The sequence below is a fragment of the Tenrec ecaudatus genome, chromosome 18 (genome assembly GCF_050624435.1).
Source record: "Tenrec ecaudatus isolate mTenEca1 chromosome 18, mTenEca1.hap1, whole genome shotgun sequence".
NCBI lineage: Eukaryota > Metazoa > Chordata > Mammalia > Afrosoricida > Tenrecidae > Tenrec > Tenrec ecaudatus.
The window spans coordinates 16,415,772-16,436,265 of NC_134547.1; the positions used below are offsets into that span (position 1 = coordinate 16,415,772).

The 20,494-nt window shown below is 42.8% G+C and overlaps 1 long non-coding RNA gene across 2 annotated transcripts in view; it reads right to left on the bottom strand.

Annotated features, from left to right (window-relative positions):
- Positions 1–16,261: 16,261 nt before the first annotated feature.
- The window catches only part of LOC142432002 (uncharacterized), a 189,966-nt gene continuing 185,733 nt past the window's right edge, over positions 16,262–20,494 (bottom strand). For both annotated transcript variants that reach the window (XR_012780863.1, XR_012780862.1), the window contains one exon: positions 16,262–18,100. This is a non-coding gene — a long non-coding RNA (uncharacterized LOC142432002). The remainder of the gene's footprint in view (positions 18,101–20,494) is intronic.

The following is a 20,494-nucleotide window of genomic DNA, read 5'->3' on the forward strand; positions in this document are numbered from 1 at the left end:
TTTGGTAAAATTCTGCTGTGTAGCCATCTGGCCCTGGGGCCTTTTTCCTTGGTAGGTTTTTGATGACACTCTCTATTTCTTCCTTCGCTATGGGTTTGTTGAGGTTCTTGATCTCTGTCTCAGATAATCTAGACACCTTCAAGTCTTTAAGACCCCAGACACTATCTCTTTTGAAAGCCGGACACCATCAGCTTTCTTCACCACATTTGCTTAAGCACCCATTTGTCCTCGGCGATCGTACCATGGAGGTGTGCAGCCAATTATATGATTTTTTTGTTCTTTGATGCCTGATAACTGATCCCTTCGGGACCAGGTGATCACAAAGGCTGGTGTGTTCTTCCATGTAGGCTTTGTTGCTTCTGAGCTAGATGGCCGCTTGTTTATTTTCAAGCCTTTAAGACCCCAGACACTATCTCTTTTGATTGCCGGGCACCATCAGCTTTCTTCACCATATCTACTTGTTCACCCGCTTTGGCTTCAGCAGTTGTGTCAGAAGGGTGAGCATCATAGAATACCAATTTAATAGAAAAAGTATTCATGCATTGAGGGAGTGCTTGAGTAGAGGCCCAAGGTCCTTCCGACACCTTAGTACTACACCTATAAATATAGACACATAGATCTATTTCCCCATCCTCATATATATATTTGCATGTACATGTCTTTGTCTAGACCTCTATAAATGCCCTTTGCCTCCCAGCTCTTTCCTCTATTTCCCTTGACTTTCCTCCTGCCCCACTATCATGCTCCGTCCCCACCTGGGTTACAGCTATACCTCTTCTTTACATAACCTTATCCTTGATCATTCCCTACCAGGCCTGCCACTCCCACCTCACCACCAATTTGGATCCCATGTTGTTCCCTTGTCCCTGGGTTTGTTAACACCACTTCCTTAGCGCCCCACCTCCCCCTATTCCAAGTCCCCCCGGAACTTTCGGTCCCGTTGTTTTTCCTCCAGTTAGTTCATCCAGCCTGTCTTATTTAGACAGACTTGTGGAGATAACATGCACAAAAACAAGACAGAGGAAAACAAAGCAACAGTATACACCAGACAACAAAACAGCAACAACAAACCACTGACAAAGAACAAAACAAAACACATGAAGAAAGAAAAGCTTGTAGTTAGTTCAGGGATCGTTTTTTGGCCTTTAGGAGTGTTTTCCAGTCCAGTCTGTTGGGGCACCACGCTCTGGCCCAAAAGTCCACTTTCAGCATTCCCTGGGGACCTTGCTGCTCCATTCCTTTGCTGTTCTGCTGCACTCCCCCAGTACTTTGCCTTGGTGTGGTGGGATCAGGTGCAATTCGCACACTTTGTCTCCGGTGCTGTCCCCTGTAGCGCCATTGGTCACAGAGGGGTATCATGTTTCATAGTGGGGCCAGCCATATTGTCCTCTCTGTGGACTGGCTCCTCTAATCTGGGACATCATCTTCACAGCCTGGTGGGCCAGGCTGTGCTCCACTCTCTGCTCCTCCCCCTTCATCTGCTCCCATGTGCTCTGATAAGATATGTCCCTCTCCCGGAGCTGCAGAATCAATGTCGTCCTTTGAAACAAATTCTTCTCGGGGGAGGGGAAGGAATCCACTTAATTTTTGGTACTGGGGCCAGCCTCCCAGACCTCTCCACTGGTTCCCTACTCCACGCCAGAATGTTGTATTCACACCTTGTGGTACTGGGTTGAAGTCTGATCCCTCTTTCCCTGTGGAAATATAAACAATATCCTCCCCTTGGGTAGGTTAGTGCCCCATGCCCCCGTACCCCTTTTCTTCCTTATATTCATCCTTTTATTTTCCTTTCCCACCTCCTACCTAGGTGTCTACCATGTGCATGCCCGGTTTTGATCTGGTCTCTGCCATACTACACTTTTCACCCCAAAAATGTTGGTATATAGTAGCTTTTTCCCTATGCCCCTTTTGCATTTTATTTTATTTTATTAATACTTACCTCAGCGGGCTCATGTTGTACTTGTCCTTTTGTGCCTGTCTTACTTCGCTTAGCTTTATTTCCTCCAGTTCTTCCCATGCCGCTATGTGCCTCATACGTTCATCACTGCTTTTTAGTGATGCGTAGTACTCCATTGTGTGTATATACCACAGTTTTTTAATCCAATCGTCAGTTGATGGAAATTTGGGCTGCTTCTAGCTCCTTGCAATTGTGAACTATGCCGCAATGAACACTGGAGCACAGATGTCTGGCCTTGGTTTGTTTCTTGCCTCTTCTGGGTATATGCCCAGTAGGAGGATTACTGGGTCATATGGTAACTCTATTTCCATCTGTTTTAGATATTGCCAGATTGATTTGCATAGTGGCTATACATACTTACAGGCCCACCAGCAGTGGATGAGAGTTCCTGTCTCCCCACTGCCCCTCCAACACTTGTTGCTTTCTGATTTTTTGAATTGGGCTACCTTTGAGGGTGTCAGGTGGTACCTCATTGTTGTTTTAATTTTCATTTCTCTTATGGCTAAAGATCGGGAACATTTTCTCATATGTTTGTTGGCCATTCAGATTTCTGTCCATGTGAAACTTCTGTTCAAGTCCTTTGCCTGCCTCTCAAGTGGGCTATTAGATTTTTTTCTTTTTGGAAGCTAGCAGAGTATTATAGATTTTAGTAATAAGGGCTTTGTCTGATGTGTCATTGCTAAAGATGTTTTCCCAGTCTGTGGACTCTCTTATTACTCTCTTGGTGAATTCTTTTGATGTACACAAGTGTTTTATCTTCAGTATATCCCATTTGTCAATTTGTGCCTTCTCTGTGTGTGTGTCCTTCCCTATTTCTGATAGTCTGTGTATTCACTGTGCCAAAGTTCTCAAGTTGGTCCCAATTCTCTCATTGATGACCCTAATAGTTTGGGGTTTAACTTCAAGGTCTATAATCCACCTTGAGTTTATTCTTGTGCGTGGAGTGAGATAAGGGCCTTGCTTCATTTTTCTACATGTTAATATCCATTTTTTTTTCCAGGACCACTTGTTAAAGAGGGCATCTGCTTCCCATTTGATATTTTTGGGGCCCTTATCAAAGATCAGCTGTCTGTATGCTGATGCCTTTATTTCTGGGTTTTCAGTTCTTTTCCACTGGTCTGAGTATCTGTCATTGTACCAATACCATGCAGTTTTGAGAACTGTGGCTATATAGTATGTGTCAAAGTCAGGTAAAGCAAGCCCTCCCATGGTGTCCTTCTTCTTGAGGAGTTCTCTGCTAATTCTGGGCTTCTTCCCTCTCCATATGAAGTTGGTAATGAGTTTTTCCATTTCTTTGAAGAAAGATGATGGTAATTGTATCGGGATGGCATTAAACTTATATAGTGCTTTTGGCAGAACTGACATCTTAACTATATTAAGTCTTCCAATCCAAGAGCATGGGATATTCTTCCATTTTCTGAGGTCACTCTTGGTTTCTTGTAATAGTGTTCTATAGTTTTCCCTGTATAGATCTTTTGTTTTTTCAGTCAGATGTATCCCTAGATATTTCAATTTGTATTTGGCTATTGTGAAAGGTACCACCTTTTTTATCTCTTCTTCTGTGGTCTTATCTGATGTGTATAACAGTCCGGTGGACTTCTGTTTGTTGATCTTGTATCCTGCCACTCTGCCAAACTCCTCTATTGTTTCAAGTACTCCCTTTGTGGAAGTTTTGGGATTTTCCATATATAAAATCATATCATCTGCAAATAACGATAATTTCACCTCTTCCTTCCCCAGACGAATACTTTTGATATCTCTTCTTTGCCTTATGCTGTTAGCTAAAACCTCCAGCACAAAATTAAATAGGAGTGGGGACAAGGGGCATCCTTGCCTGGTCCCCTTTTTCAATGGGATTGTGTTAGACTTTTCTCCATTAACTACCACGTTGGCTGTTGGTTTTTCATATATAGCTTGTATTGTCTTGGGAACTTTTCTTACATTCCTATCTTTACAAGTGTCTTAAACAGGAATTGGTATTGGAAGTTGTCGAATGCTTTTATCGCATATATTGATATTATCATGTGGTTCTTTCTTATAGTCTTTCGTGTCAATGTGATGAATAATACTAATGGTCTTTCATATGTGGAACCATCTCCCTGCATCCCTGGTATGAATCCCACTTGGTCATGGTGAATTATTTGTTTTATATACTTTTGTATTCTGTTGGCTAGTATTTTGCTAAGGATTTTTGCATCAATGTTCATTAGGGATATTGGTCTGTGGTTCTCAATTCTTGTGGGATCTATGCCCGGTGTGGGTATCAGAGTTATACTAGCTTCATAGAAGGAGTTTGGGAATTTGCCATCTTTTTCTGTTCTGGAAAAGTTTGTGTAGGATTGGTATTAGTTCTTCCCTGAATGCTTGGTAGAATTCTCCAGTGTAGCCATCTGATCCAGGGGATTTTTTTGTTGGTAATCCCTTGATAACCTTTTCTATTTCTTCTATTGCGATGGGTCTGTTGAGATTCTTGATGTCCACCGAGGATAGTCTAGGGAGGGATTGCTTTTCCAGAAATCTGTCCATGTCTTCCAAATTGTTGAATTTATTGGAGTACAATCCTTCATAGTACTGTGTAACTATCCTTTTGATTTCATTAGGGTCTGTTGTAATGACCCCTCTTTCATCCCTTATTCTTGCTATTGAGATTTGTTCCCTCCTTTCTTTGGTTAGGTTTGCCAATGGTCTATCGATCCTGTTTATCCTTTCAAAGAACCAACTTTTAGCGATATTAATTTTTTCAATAGTTTTCTTATTTTCCCTCTCCTGGATCTCAGCCCTGATTTTTATAATTTCTTTTCTTTTGCTATTAGTAGGATTGTCCTGCTGACTCTGCTCTAGTTTTTGTAAATTTTGTGTCAGCGTATCCATCATGATTCTCTCTTCCTTTCTTAGGTGTGCTTGTATTGCTATGAACCTTCCTCTGATGACTGCCTTTGCTGTGTCCCATAAGTTTTGGTACATCATGTGCTCATTTTCATTGGCTTCTAGAAATTTCCTGATTTCATCTCTGATCTGCACCAGTACACACTCCTTTTGCAGTAGAGAGTTATTCATCCTCCAAATATTTGCTCTTGTTTTCCTTGTCTTCCTTTTGTTGATTTCCAGTCTTATGGCACAGTGGTCAGAGAGAGAGGTCTGTATTATTTCAATGTGCTTAAATTTATGTAGATTTGCCTTATGCCCCAGCATGTGGTCTAACTTCAACTATGTGCCATGGGGACTTGAAAAAAATGTGAAATTTTTTATATTTGGATGAAAAGCTCTGTAAATATCTATCAGGTCAAATTGTCTAATTGTGGAGTTTAGCTCTCTAGTCTCCTTGTTGAGTTTCTTTCCCTGTGATCTATCTTTCTCAGTGAGTGGTGTATTGAAGTCACCCACAATAATAGTCGAGTCTGTGATTTCTTTCTTAATCATTTGGAGTGTTTGGTTGACATATTGAGCTGGTCTCTCATTTGGGGAATATGTGTTTACAATGCTTAGTGGTTCATTGTCTACAATTACCTTGAGCATTATATAGTGTCCCTCCTTATCTCTTTTTATGGTTTGCATTTTGAGGTCAATTTTATCCGAGATTAGGATTGCAACCTCTGCTTTTTTTGTATTGTTGTTTGCTTGGAAGGTCCTTGCGATAGTTTATTGTGCCAGCCTGGCTGATAAACACAAGTAGGATTAACTGAAGGGCAGATGGATAAATGGCTCCGTGAGCCTCGCCTTGCTTGTTCTGTGCCTCAATTTAAAGGGGTACACTACCTGTGGAATGCCTAGCCGATGGACTGTGTCGCTGTAAGTTGAAGTCCCTTTAAGACCACACGATTGGAATGTTCATCTCTGGAGCTGGGGACCAACAGTTGATGACAGTTGGGGACTTGCCTTGTGGTTTGCTGCCTGGATATACAGAGCGCAGCTCACTCTACAGAAGAGGACTGGCAACTGGCGGCTCTCAAATCTTAAAGGACTGCTACTGTCTCCCTGCTTTATAATTTAACTGTTAATTTCTTGTATCATCTATCTGTATATAATTTAACGGTTCATTTCTTGTATTATATATCTATCTTTATAAATATATTTATATATAATTACTAACGATCTGGTTTGTCTCTCTCGAGAACCCTGTCTAACACACTTTGGTACCAGGAGTGCTTCTAGAGAAATAAACTATAACTATGGATTTCTTACATTGGCTTTCTAACCTGATTAGTCTTGACGTGGATGCATCTGCTACACTTACTAATCCATGGTGTGAAATAGCAAAGATAATAACTAAAGTAGCACCTAAAGTAGATGACGTGCTGGATAAAGGAGATGCTCTAGGTAATCATATATTTGATATTTTCCAGGAGTTTTGTGATAATGACAAGTATAGGGAAGCGGGTTGGCTGGTCCTTCATACAATGGAAAGTGTGCTTAAGGAGAGGGATGATCTCAGACTCTCAAAAGCACACCTCAGGTGCAGACTAACATCCATCTGTGCTACAAAGGAGATCCTTTTCTCCATCTGTGCTACAAAGGAGTGCCTTCTCTCCTCTAGTAAAAGAGCTGACATTGCTGAGAACCAGGTCTAGAGTCTCATTATACGAGTGGCTGAATTACAATGGCGGCTGAATTGCAGATCGAGAGTAGTGTCTGAAACCAAAGTAAGGGCATTAATTGGGAAAAGTTGGGACCCTGAAACATGGGATGGGAACATATGGGCTGATGATCCAGAAGAAGAAGATATTGAGCCCTTAGAAACACCTGAGCAGATTAGTCAAAATATTCAAGTTGATATGCCAGGTGGGGCTGCATCAGTAGCATTACCTGAGGAAGATGCCTCGCAAGTTATTGCGGAGAGAACCCAGGAAACACCCTCACCATCCATTATTTCCGCTAGACCGGTCACTAAAATTAAATCTCAGAAACCTCCTAAAGGTGAGGTTGAGATGATTATCCAAGAAGAAGCGCACTACACACATAAAGACCTGCTTGAGTTCTCAAATACGTACAAGCAAAAGCCTGGAGAATATCCCTGGGAATGGTTACTAAGGGTGTGGGATACTGGTGCACGAAATGTAATATTACACCGGTCTGAGTTTCTGGATAGGGGACCCCTAAGCACAGACTCTTCTTTCAACGTCTCTGCAACACAGGCTAAAAAAAGGTTCTAAGTCGTTATTTGGTTGGTTCAATGAAGCATGGACTGCCAGGTGGCCTACATTAGACCAACTTGAAGTACCTGACCTACCTTGGTACACTGTAGAGGAAGGCATCCAAAAGCTTAGAGAAATTGGTATGTTAGAATGGATCGATCAAGATAGTCCCATAGGCCCAAAAAGGGGGTGTCCTGAGGACATACCCTTTACCACAACCATAAGGAATAAGTTTTTGAAGTGGGCCCCAGCATCTCTTAAGACTCCTGTAATTGCTATTTTATGTGCACCAGGATTAACAGTGGGCACTGCCCTAAGCGAACTCCGACATTTGCCCACAATGGGGCTGATTGGTCCCTGTGATGGTAGAGGGCAGGTGTCAGCACTGAATCAACAGAGACAGGGTGGGCGTGGTTATAATAGACAACAAGTTTTCCATGATAATCAAAGCAACCTGTCTCATGTGGAATTATGGCATTGGCAACTTAGCCACGGTGTCCCTAGGAATGAAATAGATGGGAAGCCTACTAAATATTTACGTGATCTGTACAGGCCGAAGAATGGTAGATCAGGTGAACAGCAGAATAGACATTCACGATCGCTCAATCAATTCCCAGACCTGAGCCAGTTGACAGACCCACAACCCCTTGAATGAAGGGGAGGCCGGGTCCCTTGTAAGGAGGACCCTGCTACATCACTGAAGGTTTATACTGTTAGTCTTTCTTCTAGCCTTTCCCAAAGGGACCTGCGGCCTTTCACAAGAGTGACTGTTCATTGGGGGAAAGGAAATATTCAAACTTTTCGGGGATTACCAGACACTGGCTCTGAACTGACACTAATTCCAGGAGACCCAAAATGTTTCGAAGGCCCACCAATCAGAGTTGGGGCTTATGGAGGTCAAGTTATCAATGGAGTTTTAGCTCAAGTACGCCTCACTGTGGGTCCGGTGGGCCCCCGGACTCATCCTGTGGTTATTTCCCCAGTTCCAGAATGCATCATTGGAATAGACATACTTAGTAACTGGCAGAACCCCCTTATCGGATCCCTAAAATGTAGAATAAAGGCTATCAGGGTAGGAAAGGCCAAGTGGACACCATCAGAATTGCCATTACTTAGGAAAATAGTAAACCAAAAGCAGTACCGCATTCCTGGAAGGATTGCAGAGATCAGTGCCAACATCAAAGACTTGAAAGATGCAGGGGTGGTGATTCCTACTACATCCCCATTTAACTCACCCATTTGGCCTGTAAAGAAGACAGATGGATCCTGGAGGATGACAGTGGATTATCGTAAACTTAACCAGGTGGTGACTCCAATTGCAGCTGCTGTCCCAGATGTGATTACATTGCTTGAGCAAATTAATACTTCTCCTGGTACTTGGTATGCAGCTATTGATCTGGCTAATGCCTTCTTCTCAATAACAGTCTCAAAGGACCACCAGAAGCAGTTTGCCCTCACCTGGCAGGGACAACAAAATACTTTCACAACTCTCCCCCAGGGGTATATCAACTCTTCTGCCCTGTACCATAATTTAGTCCGAAGGGACCTTGACCACCTGTCTATTCCACAAAATGTCACACTGGTCCATTATATTGATGACATTATGCTGACTGGACCCACTAAGGAGGATGTATCAAAGACTCTAGATTCATTGGTACAATATCTGTGTACAAGGGGTTAGGAAATTAACCCAACAAAGATTCAGGTACCCTCCACATCAGTAATATTTCTAGGGGTCCAGTGGTGTGGGGCATGTTGAGATATTCCTACTAAAGTGAAGGATAAGCTATTACATTTAGCTCCCCCAACAACTAAAAAAGAGGCACAATGCCTAGTCGGCCTCTTCGGATGTTCGAGACAACATATTCCTCATTTGGGTGTTCTACTTTGATCTATTTATCAAGTGACACAAAAAGCCTCCATTTTTGAGGGGCCCAGAACAAGAAAAGGCTCTTCAACAAGTTCAGGGTGCCGTGCAAGCTGCTTTGCCACTGGGACCATATGATTCCGCTGACGCAATGGTGCTTGAGGTGTCAGTTGTAGATAAAGATGCAGTGTGGAGTCTTTGGCAGACCCCTATTGGTGAATCACAGCATAGACCATTGGGATTTTGGAGTAAAGTCTTGCCATCCTCCGCAGACAACTACTCCCCCTTTGAAAAACAGCTCTTGGCCTGTTACTGGGCCTTGGTGGAGACTGAACGCCTCACCATGGGCCACCAAGTCACCATGAGGCCTGAATTCCCTATCATGAACTGGGTATTGTCTGACCCACGTAATCATAAAGTTGGACTGTGCAGCAACACTCCATTGTTAAATGGAAGTGGTATATACAAGATCGGGCCAAAGCAGGACCTGAAGGAACAAGTAAGCTGCATGAAGAAGTGGCCCAAATGCCCACAGTCTCCACTCCTGTCACATTGCCTCCTTTCTCCCAGTCTGCACCTATGGCCTCCTGGGGAGTTCCTTACCATACTTCAAGTGAAGACCAAAAGAGTTACGCTTGGTTTACGGATGGCTCTGCACGATATGCAGGTGCCACTTCTAAGTGGACAGCAGCAGCACTACAGCCCCTTTCTGGGATCTCCCTAAAGGACAGTGGTGAAGGGAAATCTTCCCAATGGGCAGAACTTCGAGCAGTGCACCTGGCCATTCAGTTTGTATATAAGGAAAAATGGCCAGATGTGAGACTATATACTGATTCATCGGCTGTGGCTAATGGCTTGGCTGGATGGTCAGGGAATTGGAAGGACCATGATTGGAAAATTGGTGACAAGGAGGTATGGGGAAGAGGTATGTGGATAGACCTCTCTGAATGGGCCAAGAAAGTAAAGTTAATTGTATCTCACGTGAATGTTCACCAAAGGATTACCTCTGAAGAGGAGGACTTTAATAATCAAGTGGATAAGATGACATGCGCTGTGGAGACTGGTCCTCCTCTTTCCTCTGCCACTCCTGTTATCGCCCAATGGGCACATGAACAAAGTGGACATGGTGGCCGGGATGGAGGTTATGCATGGGCACAGCAACATGGACTTCCACTCACCAAGGCTGACTTGGCCACTGCCACTGCTGAGTGTCCCATTTGCCAGCAACAGAAACCAACATTAAGTCCAAGATATGGGACCATTCCTCGGGGAGATCAACCAGCAACTTGGTGGCAGGTTGATTACACAGGACCACTTCCATCATGGAGGGGACAGCGTTTTGTTCTTACTGGAATAGACACCTACTCTGGATATGGATTTGCCTTCCCTGCACGTGATGCTTCTGCCAAAACTACTATTCGTGGACTTACAGAATGCCTCATCCACCGGCATGGCATCCCACATAGCATTGCCTCAGATCGAGGAACTCACTTTACAGCAAATACAGTGCGGCAATGGGCCCATTCCCATGGAATCCACTGGTAGTATCATGTTCCTCATCATCCTGAAGCTGCCGACTTGATAGAACGATGGAATGGGCTCCTAAAGACACAATTACGCTACCAACTAGGTGGCAACAACTTGCGGGGCTGGGGCAATGTTCTCCAGGAAGCTGTATATGCTCTAAACCAGCGGCCAATATATGGTGCTGTGTCTCCAATAGCCAGAATTCATGGGTCCAGGAACCAAGGGGTGGAAGCTGGAGTGGCACCACTCACTATTACTCCTAGTGATCCCCTTGCAGCATTTTTGCTTCCTGTCCCAGCAACCCTGTGTTCCTCAGGCCTGGAGGTCCTGGTCCCGAAGAAAGGAACTCTCCCACCTGGAAACACAGCACGGATTCCACTGAACTGGCAGCTGAGAATGCCTCCTGGGCACTTTGGACTTCTCATGCCTTTGGATCAACAGATCAGGAAGAGTGTCACCTTACTAAGTGGTGTGATTGATCCTGATTACCAAGGAGAAATTGGACAGGTACTACATAATGGAGGTAAAGAAGAATATGTCTGGAACCCAGGAGATCCCACAGGCCGACTCTTTGTGTTACCATGCCCTGTTATTAAAGTAAATGGTAAGTTACAACAAGCCAATCCTAACAGAACTTATAATGACCCAGACCCCTCAGCAATGAAGGTCTGGGTCACCCCGCCAGGCAAAAAACCACAGCCAGCTGAGGTGCTTGCTCAGGGCAAAGGTAATACAGAATGGGTAGCAGTAGAAGGTAGTTCTACCTATCAATTACGACCACGAGATCAATTGCAAAAGCGAGGCTTGTAATTGTCAATGTATTTTCTTTGTATGTGATTATTGCATATATTTCCTTTGTTCAAGTATGATATATCAGATATAATTTGACTCAGTATGTTTTCATTTACATGTATGATAGACGATTGATGATAAGTATAAGTGTGATTTCATTAATATCTGGAAATTATATAAGTATGTATGGGTAAAGAATTGTATAAGTATGTATGGGTAAAGAATTGTGTACAGGTTGGCAAGGGGTGGATTGCGATAGTTTATTGTGCCAGCCTGGCCGATAAACACAAGTAGGATTAACTGAAGGGCAGATGGATAAATGGCTCAGTGAGCCTCGCCTTGCTTGTTCTATGCCTCAATTTAAAGGGGTACACTACCTGTGGAATGCCTAGCCTGTGAACTGTGTCGCTGCAAGTTGAGGTCCCTTTAAGCCCACACGATTGGAATGTTCATCTCTGGAGCTGGGGACCTACAGTTGATGACAGTTGGGGACCTGCCTTGCTGTTTGCTGCCTGGATATATATAGCCCAGCTCTCTCTACAGAAGGGGACTGGCAACTGGCAGCTCTCAAGTCTTAAAGGACTGCTAGTGTCTGACTGCTTTATAATTTAACTATTAATTTCTTGTATTATCTATCTGTATATAATTTAATGGTTCATTTCTTGTATTATATATCTATCTTTATAAATATATTTATATATAATTACTGGCAATCTGGTTTGTCTCTCTAGAGAACCCTAACACAGTCCTTCTCCAGCCTTTGATTCTCAGCCTATTTTTGTCTGTAGCCTTGAGATGTGTCTACTGTAGGCAGCAGATTGATGGGATGTGTTTTCTAAGCCAGTCTGCTATGTTGGGAGCCGATAGCCATTAAGATCCTGGCCTCAGACACGTAGCAGAAACTTGGCCACTTTGTAACAGCAAGGCTTTGTTTCCTGCCCAACTTCGCCCCCACATTCCAAGCTACTGTAGCATGAACAGTTCCGATAACTGACCTTGTTGCCATTAGTCAAAGTACTGAGCATCCATTGAACTGCAGATATACCATATTAGGAACATAGTGATAAGTTCACCCGTACATCACCACGATGTCTTTCAGTACTGTTGCGCACCCTTTGTACCTTATTGGGAACATGTGACTGATTGGCTGTTGTACAGTGTGCGGTTGTTACACAATGTGCTTCATTGGAATATGTGCCTCCCACTTCCTTCTCTGTTGTGAATATATACCCAGAGTTTTGGCAAAATAAACGGGCTTGATCAGCACTTGTCTTGCCCCATGTCTCTCTTTCTTTTTCCCATCCAGGGTCGTTGCCCCTCCGGGTCCATCGAGACCCTAACACTGCTAGTCTCAGTCTTTTAATGCCTGAATTCAGGCCATTGATATTCAGGGTTATTATCTCCATCTGCGGACTCTGTGATGTCATTTTATATCTTTTGTGTTGGGAGTTTTCCTTTCATTTCTCATTAGTGCATGTTTTGTGTGTGTATCATTCTTGACTTCTTTCCATCCTTAAGCCATTGCTATCTTGGGGTCTGTTTTCTCTTTGTTGCCCTCTGGGTGAGGTTGTTCTATGTGACAGTCTCTTATTTATGCTTGGTGAGTGTTATTCTTCTGCCCATACTGAGTCGGCGAGGATTTTTTGTAAGGCTGGGTTTGTTGTAATGTATTTTTCGAGTTTTTCCTAGTCTGGGAAGACTTTTACTTCTCCATCGATCTTGATCGATAATTTGGCTGGGATTCTTGGATTTGCATTGTTTTCCTTCAATTTTTGGAGTATGTTACTGCACTCTCTCTTTTCATAGTTTCTGCTGATAGGTCTGAGCATATTCTTATATGGGAACCTTTATATGTGATTATTTGTTTTTCCCTAGCTGCTCTCATGATTTTCTCCTTTTCCTCAAAGTTGGATAGTTTAACTATTATGTGCCTTGGTGATTTCTCCTTGGGGTCCTGTTGTGCTGGTGTTCTTTCAGCCTCCTGGTTGGTTGCCTGGCTTTCATTCATTCGGCTGGGAAAGTTTTCCTCCAAGAATTCTCTCGCTATTGTTGCAGATGACTTCTTTGTTGTGTCTTCCTCTGGCAGGCCAATAATTCTAATGTTGTTCCACTTCATAGCATCAGACATAGCTCCTAGGTTTTCTTCAGCTTCACTGATGCTCTTATTAGATTTTTGTTCACGTTTGTTAAAATCTGCTAGGCTGTCCTCCAAGTCACTGATGCAGTTCTCTGATTCCTCCAATCAATTCTCAAGGACCGTGATTCTGCTATTGGTTTTTGTTATCTCCTCACTAAGCTCCTGTATTTCCCTTTGGTGTGTGGCTTTTATCTTCTCTATCGTTTCATCCTTTTTCTGTATTGTTTCCCTCATATCCTGCATGGCTCCAAGCAGCATTCTGAGAATTTCTTTGCGTGGCATCTCAATGTCTGCTTCTTCTATGTATGTTGTTATGTTCAGGGCATCTTCTGCCTTTGCCTTTTGTTTCTCCAGTTTTTTCGTTGAGGTCGTTGGGGCTGATGGTTGTTTGCGTTGAGTTGTTTTAGAGGGACCAGGTGCCATTTTCTAGGCTCTCTCTGGGAGACTTATAGGCATGCTTCTTCGAACTGCCTACAGCTGATTTTACTATGGGATTAACCTCCCACTTTATCCTCCTGTGGCTTCCCTATCAAGTGAGTGCCCAAGATGGCTGGTCGGTTGCCTGCCTCTGTGTTGCAGAGGTTGGGCTGAAGTTCCTGCTATTGCTTAGTGTTGGCTGAGCAGCCTTATCCCCCCCGCCCCAGGTACACAGACAGGAATTCCCTGGTGAGAAGTTGGGCTTAGTATCCCCTGGAGAGAAAGCAGGCCTTTCCCTAGCCTTGGGCTATCTCTGCAGGGTGTGGCTCACCTAGCTGGGTGTGGCTCAGGCGTAAATGTCCTAGGGCAAAGGGAGTGTTCTGTAAATCCACAATGGAGTGTGAGAGAACAGGGCAAAAATAAGGAGGAGGATAAAAATTTAAAAGTAAGACCGTTTAGACTGTGCAGGGGTATAGGAAAGCGAGGGAAGCAAAAGCAACTGTGTAGCTGAGTCCCACTCCCAGCCTGTGGAGCTGCAAGGGTTTATTCGTTTCCCCAAGCCCCAGCTGCAGGCTGCAGCTGAACCGCAAGAAGAGTCTCAAGAAACGGACAGAGAGCAGAGATGTTAACAGAAGCTGTTAGGTTTCTCTCTCCGGCCTAAATTTCAGCCTCGGTCCTTGGCTCCGCGTGAGAAAGATTTCACGCCAAACCCAGGCTCGTGATCCAAGTGAATTTAATGAAAGTTTAAAGAAGCATCAGGTTTTACGCGGCACCCATTAGGATTCCTTTTCCATGGGGCCTGGCAGAGACTGCTCCGGAACATGCAAGGATCTCTCCCGTCCCACGAAGACGACCAGATCGCACAAGCAAACCAAGACAAGACCCCTCTCCCTCTCTGTCCCTGCCTTTTCAAGGGTTCCCGGAGAAGGCGTGGTGAACGACCCCAGGTTGATCCCATTGGCTGAATTGCAGTCACCTGGCCCAGGTGAGCTGCTCCAGGTGTAACGCCCATCTGGGCCCACCGGCGGGAAAATCCAGCTTTTGTCCTTTGCTGGCTCTCTTGGGCATGCGTAAATGGGCTTCCCAATTCCCTAGGCTAAGCTACCTAACAAAGCCGCAGTGTAGCTGAACCCTGATCCCTGCTCATGGAGCTGTGAGGGTTTGGGTTTAGCTGTGGCTGTGCCGTGAAAAAGCCCCTGTCCCGACCTCCAAGGCTGTGTGGGAACAGTCTACTCATTAGTCTTGTGATCCATTTATGCAATCTGAAAATTAATCTCCTGGATTTGTATTTGTTGTTTTTGTGTGATGTCTAAAATTTCACTTACTTTGTCAGTTTGCTTTTATAGTGTTTATTGACTCTTGTATACTTTTGTCTGTCCTTTTCTAGATTTTGTCTGCTGTTTTGCTCAATCTCTTTCTCAATCCATTGAAAACACTTAAATATCATTCTTTTGAATTCTTTTGAGTTTTATAGCTCTATATTTTGATCACTTTTTTGAGCGATTCTATGTAATATTTCTTCATGTGAACTGGTTGTCTATTGTCCCTGTTTTTTTGTTGTTGTTTTGCTTAGACATATTCAAGTGAGCATGTCCGAGTTGGTAGTCTATTCATCAGTTCTCCATCTAGGCAAGACTTTGCCACAGAGCACTTGTCTCCCAGTGGGTCTGATAGAGGATGGGAGTGTGTGCAAAGGTCCCTGTTCATGCTTCATGTGGAGCAATTAGTGGTGGATTGAGCTGCTGTTGGTCACTGTCTGTCATTGATTAGGTGAGGCAAGAATAGGTGGGAACCCCTCACCCCATCAGGTGGGCTGCAAGAGGTACAGATGTAACTGGGCAGTGTTGGCAGAATTGTTTTCTGGTTGCCAGTCATTGTAGACATTTGTGTGCTCTTGAAAAAGCACAGCTGATTACCAGGTTTCTGCCTTGATCAGAACACTGTTTACAAAAGTTCTAGAAGGCTGTGCTGTGTCAGAGAAGCTGGAAGCTGATCATTCTATTTGTCACCTTGTTCACTGCTATTGCTAGCTCCTTTTAGTTGCTATCAATCCATCTCTCAATCTTTCCCTCTGAGTCTCATGGTTCTAGTTATCATTAATATCTGCTTCATTTAGTCTCTCAAGCCTTTGTGGTAGAGCAGTGGTTCTCATCTTTCCTAATGCCATGACCCTTTAATACAGTTCCTCATGTTGTGGTGACCCCCAACCATAAAATTATTTTCATTGCTATTTCATAACTGTAATTTTGCTACTTTTATAAATCATAATGGAAATATGTGATATGCAGAATGTATTTTCATTGTTACAAATTGAACATAATTAAAGCTTAGTGATTAATCACAAAAACAATATGTAATTATATGTTATGAAAAATTTATTTCTACTTAAAAATAAGTGAAATTTTCTCTTGAAGCATGGTGCAACATGGCTAACAGTCTTAATATAACAACAGTAAACTACATTGCTACATTTGTGACAGTATGCGTAAAAAGCCAACATCAATGTGAAGGTTGAGATAGCTTCTTTCTCAGCAGATCAGAAATTCTCTGGGCAGTCTTTGCACAATGAAGATCATCTTCCACAACAAGTCTACTTCTGTATTTAGACTTGATAACTAACAAGATGGAAAACCCTGTTTCACAAAGATATGTTGTTGAAAATGGAAGAAGAAGGAGTAACACAGTCTCAGAGAAAACAGGATATGACTGAAAACACTTGATCCAGAATTTTGTAACTGGCTGTGTAGAGAAATCAGTTCTTACTGCATCATGGTTACTAAGTTCAATGAACTCCTCTTGTGCTATCTCAGGAACATCTTCAACTTTAGCTGTAAATGGCAAGTGCAAATGGGGTGTCAGGTAGATGTGGAAAGTATGGTGAAATTTTGTCTGCAAGCATGTGCAAGTGTTCTTTCAATGCCATGTTCCTCAAAGAAAACAGATAAGGTAGGCAACATGTAAATTTTATTTTCATCCAGTCTTTTTTTTTTTTTTGCCAAAGCTGAAGTTTCATTTGGAATGATCTGATCTTTTCAGACAAATCATGACATGTTGCATTTGGTCCTTGCAGTGATACATTTAACTCATCCAAGATGGCAAAGATGGTAACCAAGTAAGCTATTTTCTGCAGTTCACTTTTGTCGCTGAAAAGTACTTCGAACTGTAGTATTGTTTTCTGATTTAAAAACGTTTTGAGTTCATCACAAAGATCAAAAACACATTTTAAAACTTTTCCCCTCGACAACCATCTCACTTCAGTGTGAAACAGCAGAGCATTATTCCGCACATCCAACTCACTGCAGTTTCTAAAACAGTTGACTATTTAAGTGTTTGCCTTTACAAAATTGACAGAACTTATGACGGTTTTCATTACTTCTTGTATCTCTATGGTAGCATATTTGTTGCTAATATTTACCAATGAATCATACAGTGAGTTCCGACAACTTTTGGTGACTCATTCAGTACCAAACATTGAGCTCCAGATCAACATCCTAGCATAGCTGGAGCATCATCTGTGCAAACACCACAAACCTTTTCCCAAGAGATCTTATGCTCTTTCTGAATCAACTGTGTCAAATACATCATGTGCAGTAGTTGTCATTTCAAGAGGTTTGCAAAAAAGAAACTAATCTTTAAAGTTACCTCATGTAATTATACTTCACGTAAACCAGTAACTATGAACAGTTTGTAACATCTGTAGATTCATCGAGCTGGATGCTAAGTATTGGAAATGGAGCAGATTTAATTTCCTGGATTACTGATCTAAAAATATCAGCAGACATGTCATCTATTCTTCTGCGGACAGTGTCATCAGATAAGGAAACTGCACTCAATTTAGTAACAAATGTGTCTGATTATAACTCAAACAATGTCTTTGGCCACTGGCAACAGTAAATCCTCAGCCATGGTATGAGGTTTCGTAGCTCTGGCAAGTCTGAGTGCCACCAAATATGAAGCTTCAATGGCTGCTACATTTTGTTTGTGGTACTTGCCACCAGTGTCAAGTCTGGCTTTCTTGAGTTCATCAGCTTTGCATCTAAAATAGTTGGTATCCTTGCTGGCAAAGCTCAAATGCTTGCTATCAAAATGGTGTTTTAGTTTGTTCGGCTTCATAGATTCAGCTGGTAGAACTTCACAATAAATAACACATTGCAGTTTCTCAATTCCTGCTGTAATTATTAAGGTAAAACCATACTGTAAAAAAAATCCTCACTACATGTTCTTTTCTTAACGTTCTTCTCTATACGATCCATTGTCATCAGATGGTTTTTCTAAAGAAAATAATATATAACGATACCTTTAATAAAATAAAAGATAATACATAGCATAGTTCAGTCAATACAGTTCATTAGTTTCCTATGATTTACCATTCTCTGTTCTTTTTTTACATACCTGTTACTATCACAGGGGGGCAGTAGTCACATCAACCACAGCTGAATATAAAAAGACTGATCAGCATCCAGATTAAACTCCCATAGTACAGATTTTATTTTACAGTAGTTGATGATTTTACAGTACATGACTTTACATTTACCCAGTAATTATAATTCATGAAGTGTCACTTTACCACCAATACTGCTGCTTTCAACACAGTAGCTGCTTTCTACACATGTGTAACTGGTCCACATAAGTACATTATGGTGCCAACCCTGTCACACATACCTGTCATCATGCCGGGTACTCATATATGAGTGTACCTGTATCTGCAGGTGGATGGGCCCGCCTGGAGACAGACAGAAGAGTGGTGTCTCAGTTCCTAAGATCACCGGAAATATGTGTTTTCCAATGGTCTTAGGCAACCTCTGTGAAAGGGTCATTCGACCCCCAAAGGGGTCACAACCCACAGGTTGAGAACCACTGTTGTAGAGGGTCTTGGTAGCCTGTCTGCTTAGTCTGTCATTTTACTGGAAGACCTCTCTTTCTTCTTTTTTAATGTACACTTTTCTAATGATAAATTTCCAGCTGAGTACTATTCTCAGGGTGTCCCATAAATTTAGTTTGTTGTTCTTATTTTCATTCAAATATAAATATTTCCTAATTTCCTCTGTAATTCCTCTTTTGACCATTTAGTGTTTTCATAATGTGTTGCTTCATATCTACATGTTTGTAGACTATTCCAGTTAACCTTCTGTTATTGCATTCTAGTTTTAATTCACTGGGGCCCAAGAAAACACGTTGTAATTATTTTAACATTTTATAATTTGCTAGCATTTGTTCAGGCCCAAAGGTTTGTACTAGAGACTACTGTGTGTTCTGCTCTTGTTAGGTGGAGAGTGCTGTTTCATCTAATGGGGCACAGTGCTGTTCAAGTCCTCTATTTCCTTTTTAATGTACTATCTAGATATACTCTTTATTATTCAAATTCTCCAATTAATACAGTCTATTTCTTGCCCTCATTATGTAAATTTTTACTTTACATTTTTACAGTCTCTATTACTAGAGGTATGTAAAGTGACTTTCAAAAAATTCATTATCTTATAATCCACTTTTCCACAAATGTTTTGAAGTTCCCTCTTATATTTATAATTGCTATACATGCTTGATATTTTGACATTTTTATCATTATAAAATGTCTCTCAGTGTCTCCTCTTAACACATTTCACCTAAAAAAATTAGCACGATTTTCATTGTACATTGTCTAATAGTCCAGCAGAGGGCAGCAAAGCTATTTACAGCCTAGAACCTCACCCACATCCACTAAAGAAGTCTGTACCCAGGTCAGCAGGGTCTGAGCCCCATCAGCAGTCCTCAGTCCCCAGTCCTCCTCACTCTCACCCCACCAACACTCGACGCTGTCAGCTCCTCCCTCCAGCCACGCTCTGCCCACCTCAGGGCCCTGCCCACTGCCCCAGGCTCCTCATTCCACAACCTCCCTCCTTCCCTTGATGTCACCCCCTCATGCTCAGGACTCACTCAAGAGGACCCTTCCCAGGTGGGAGAAGCTCTCTGTGATCACCAGACCTGCTCAGGTCCCCAGAGAAGTATCCTTCATAGCCATTATCATGACGTCACTCGTTCCAACCTCATGTCTTATGTGTGGACCCCAGGGCCTAAGACCTGACATGTAGCAGGTGTGCAATAAACATTTATTTAATGGAGGAAAAGGAACCACGTCACCTCCCATGCTGACTGTTGAGGGTCAGAGCACATTCCACAGACGCAGGAGTGCCAGAGGCATCTGCACAGGCGGAAGCCAGCAAGTGCCTAGGGCTGTCCCAAGGATGTGGGTGTTTTAATCCTCAAAATGTCAAGAAGGACAGGGCCCTCCTGACAATGGGCACAGAGACCTAATTAGCTCCAAGACAACTAACCCTGAGTAACTTGTTAGTGACCACAAAGCAGTTAGGGTAAGACTCTCCACCACAAAGGGTCCCTGATCTGTGGGGATGCTTGGTTCCGGTTTCCTGACACATATTCCCAGTGCCAAGAAGTCTTGGCATGAGGAGAACTCACAACACAGATTGAAGACAGGATTTCTTAAGATCCACCTTTCCTTCCATCTCAGAGGAGCTAACCCCACAAGGGTCTCCCCTCCCTTCATAAGCACCTCATAGGATCCCAGCGTCCTAGGTGGGACAGTGTTCCAGTGATCAGCCCTGTGGAAACGTCACTCAGAGATGATAGACAAGGACATGGATCACCTTGAGGCGATGGCCCAGCCCTGC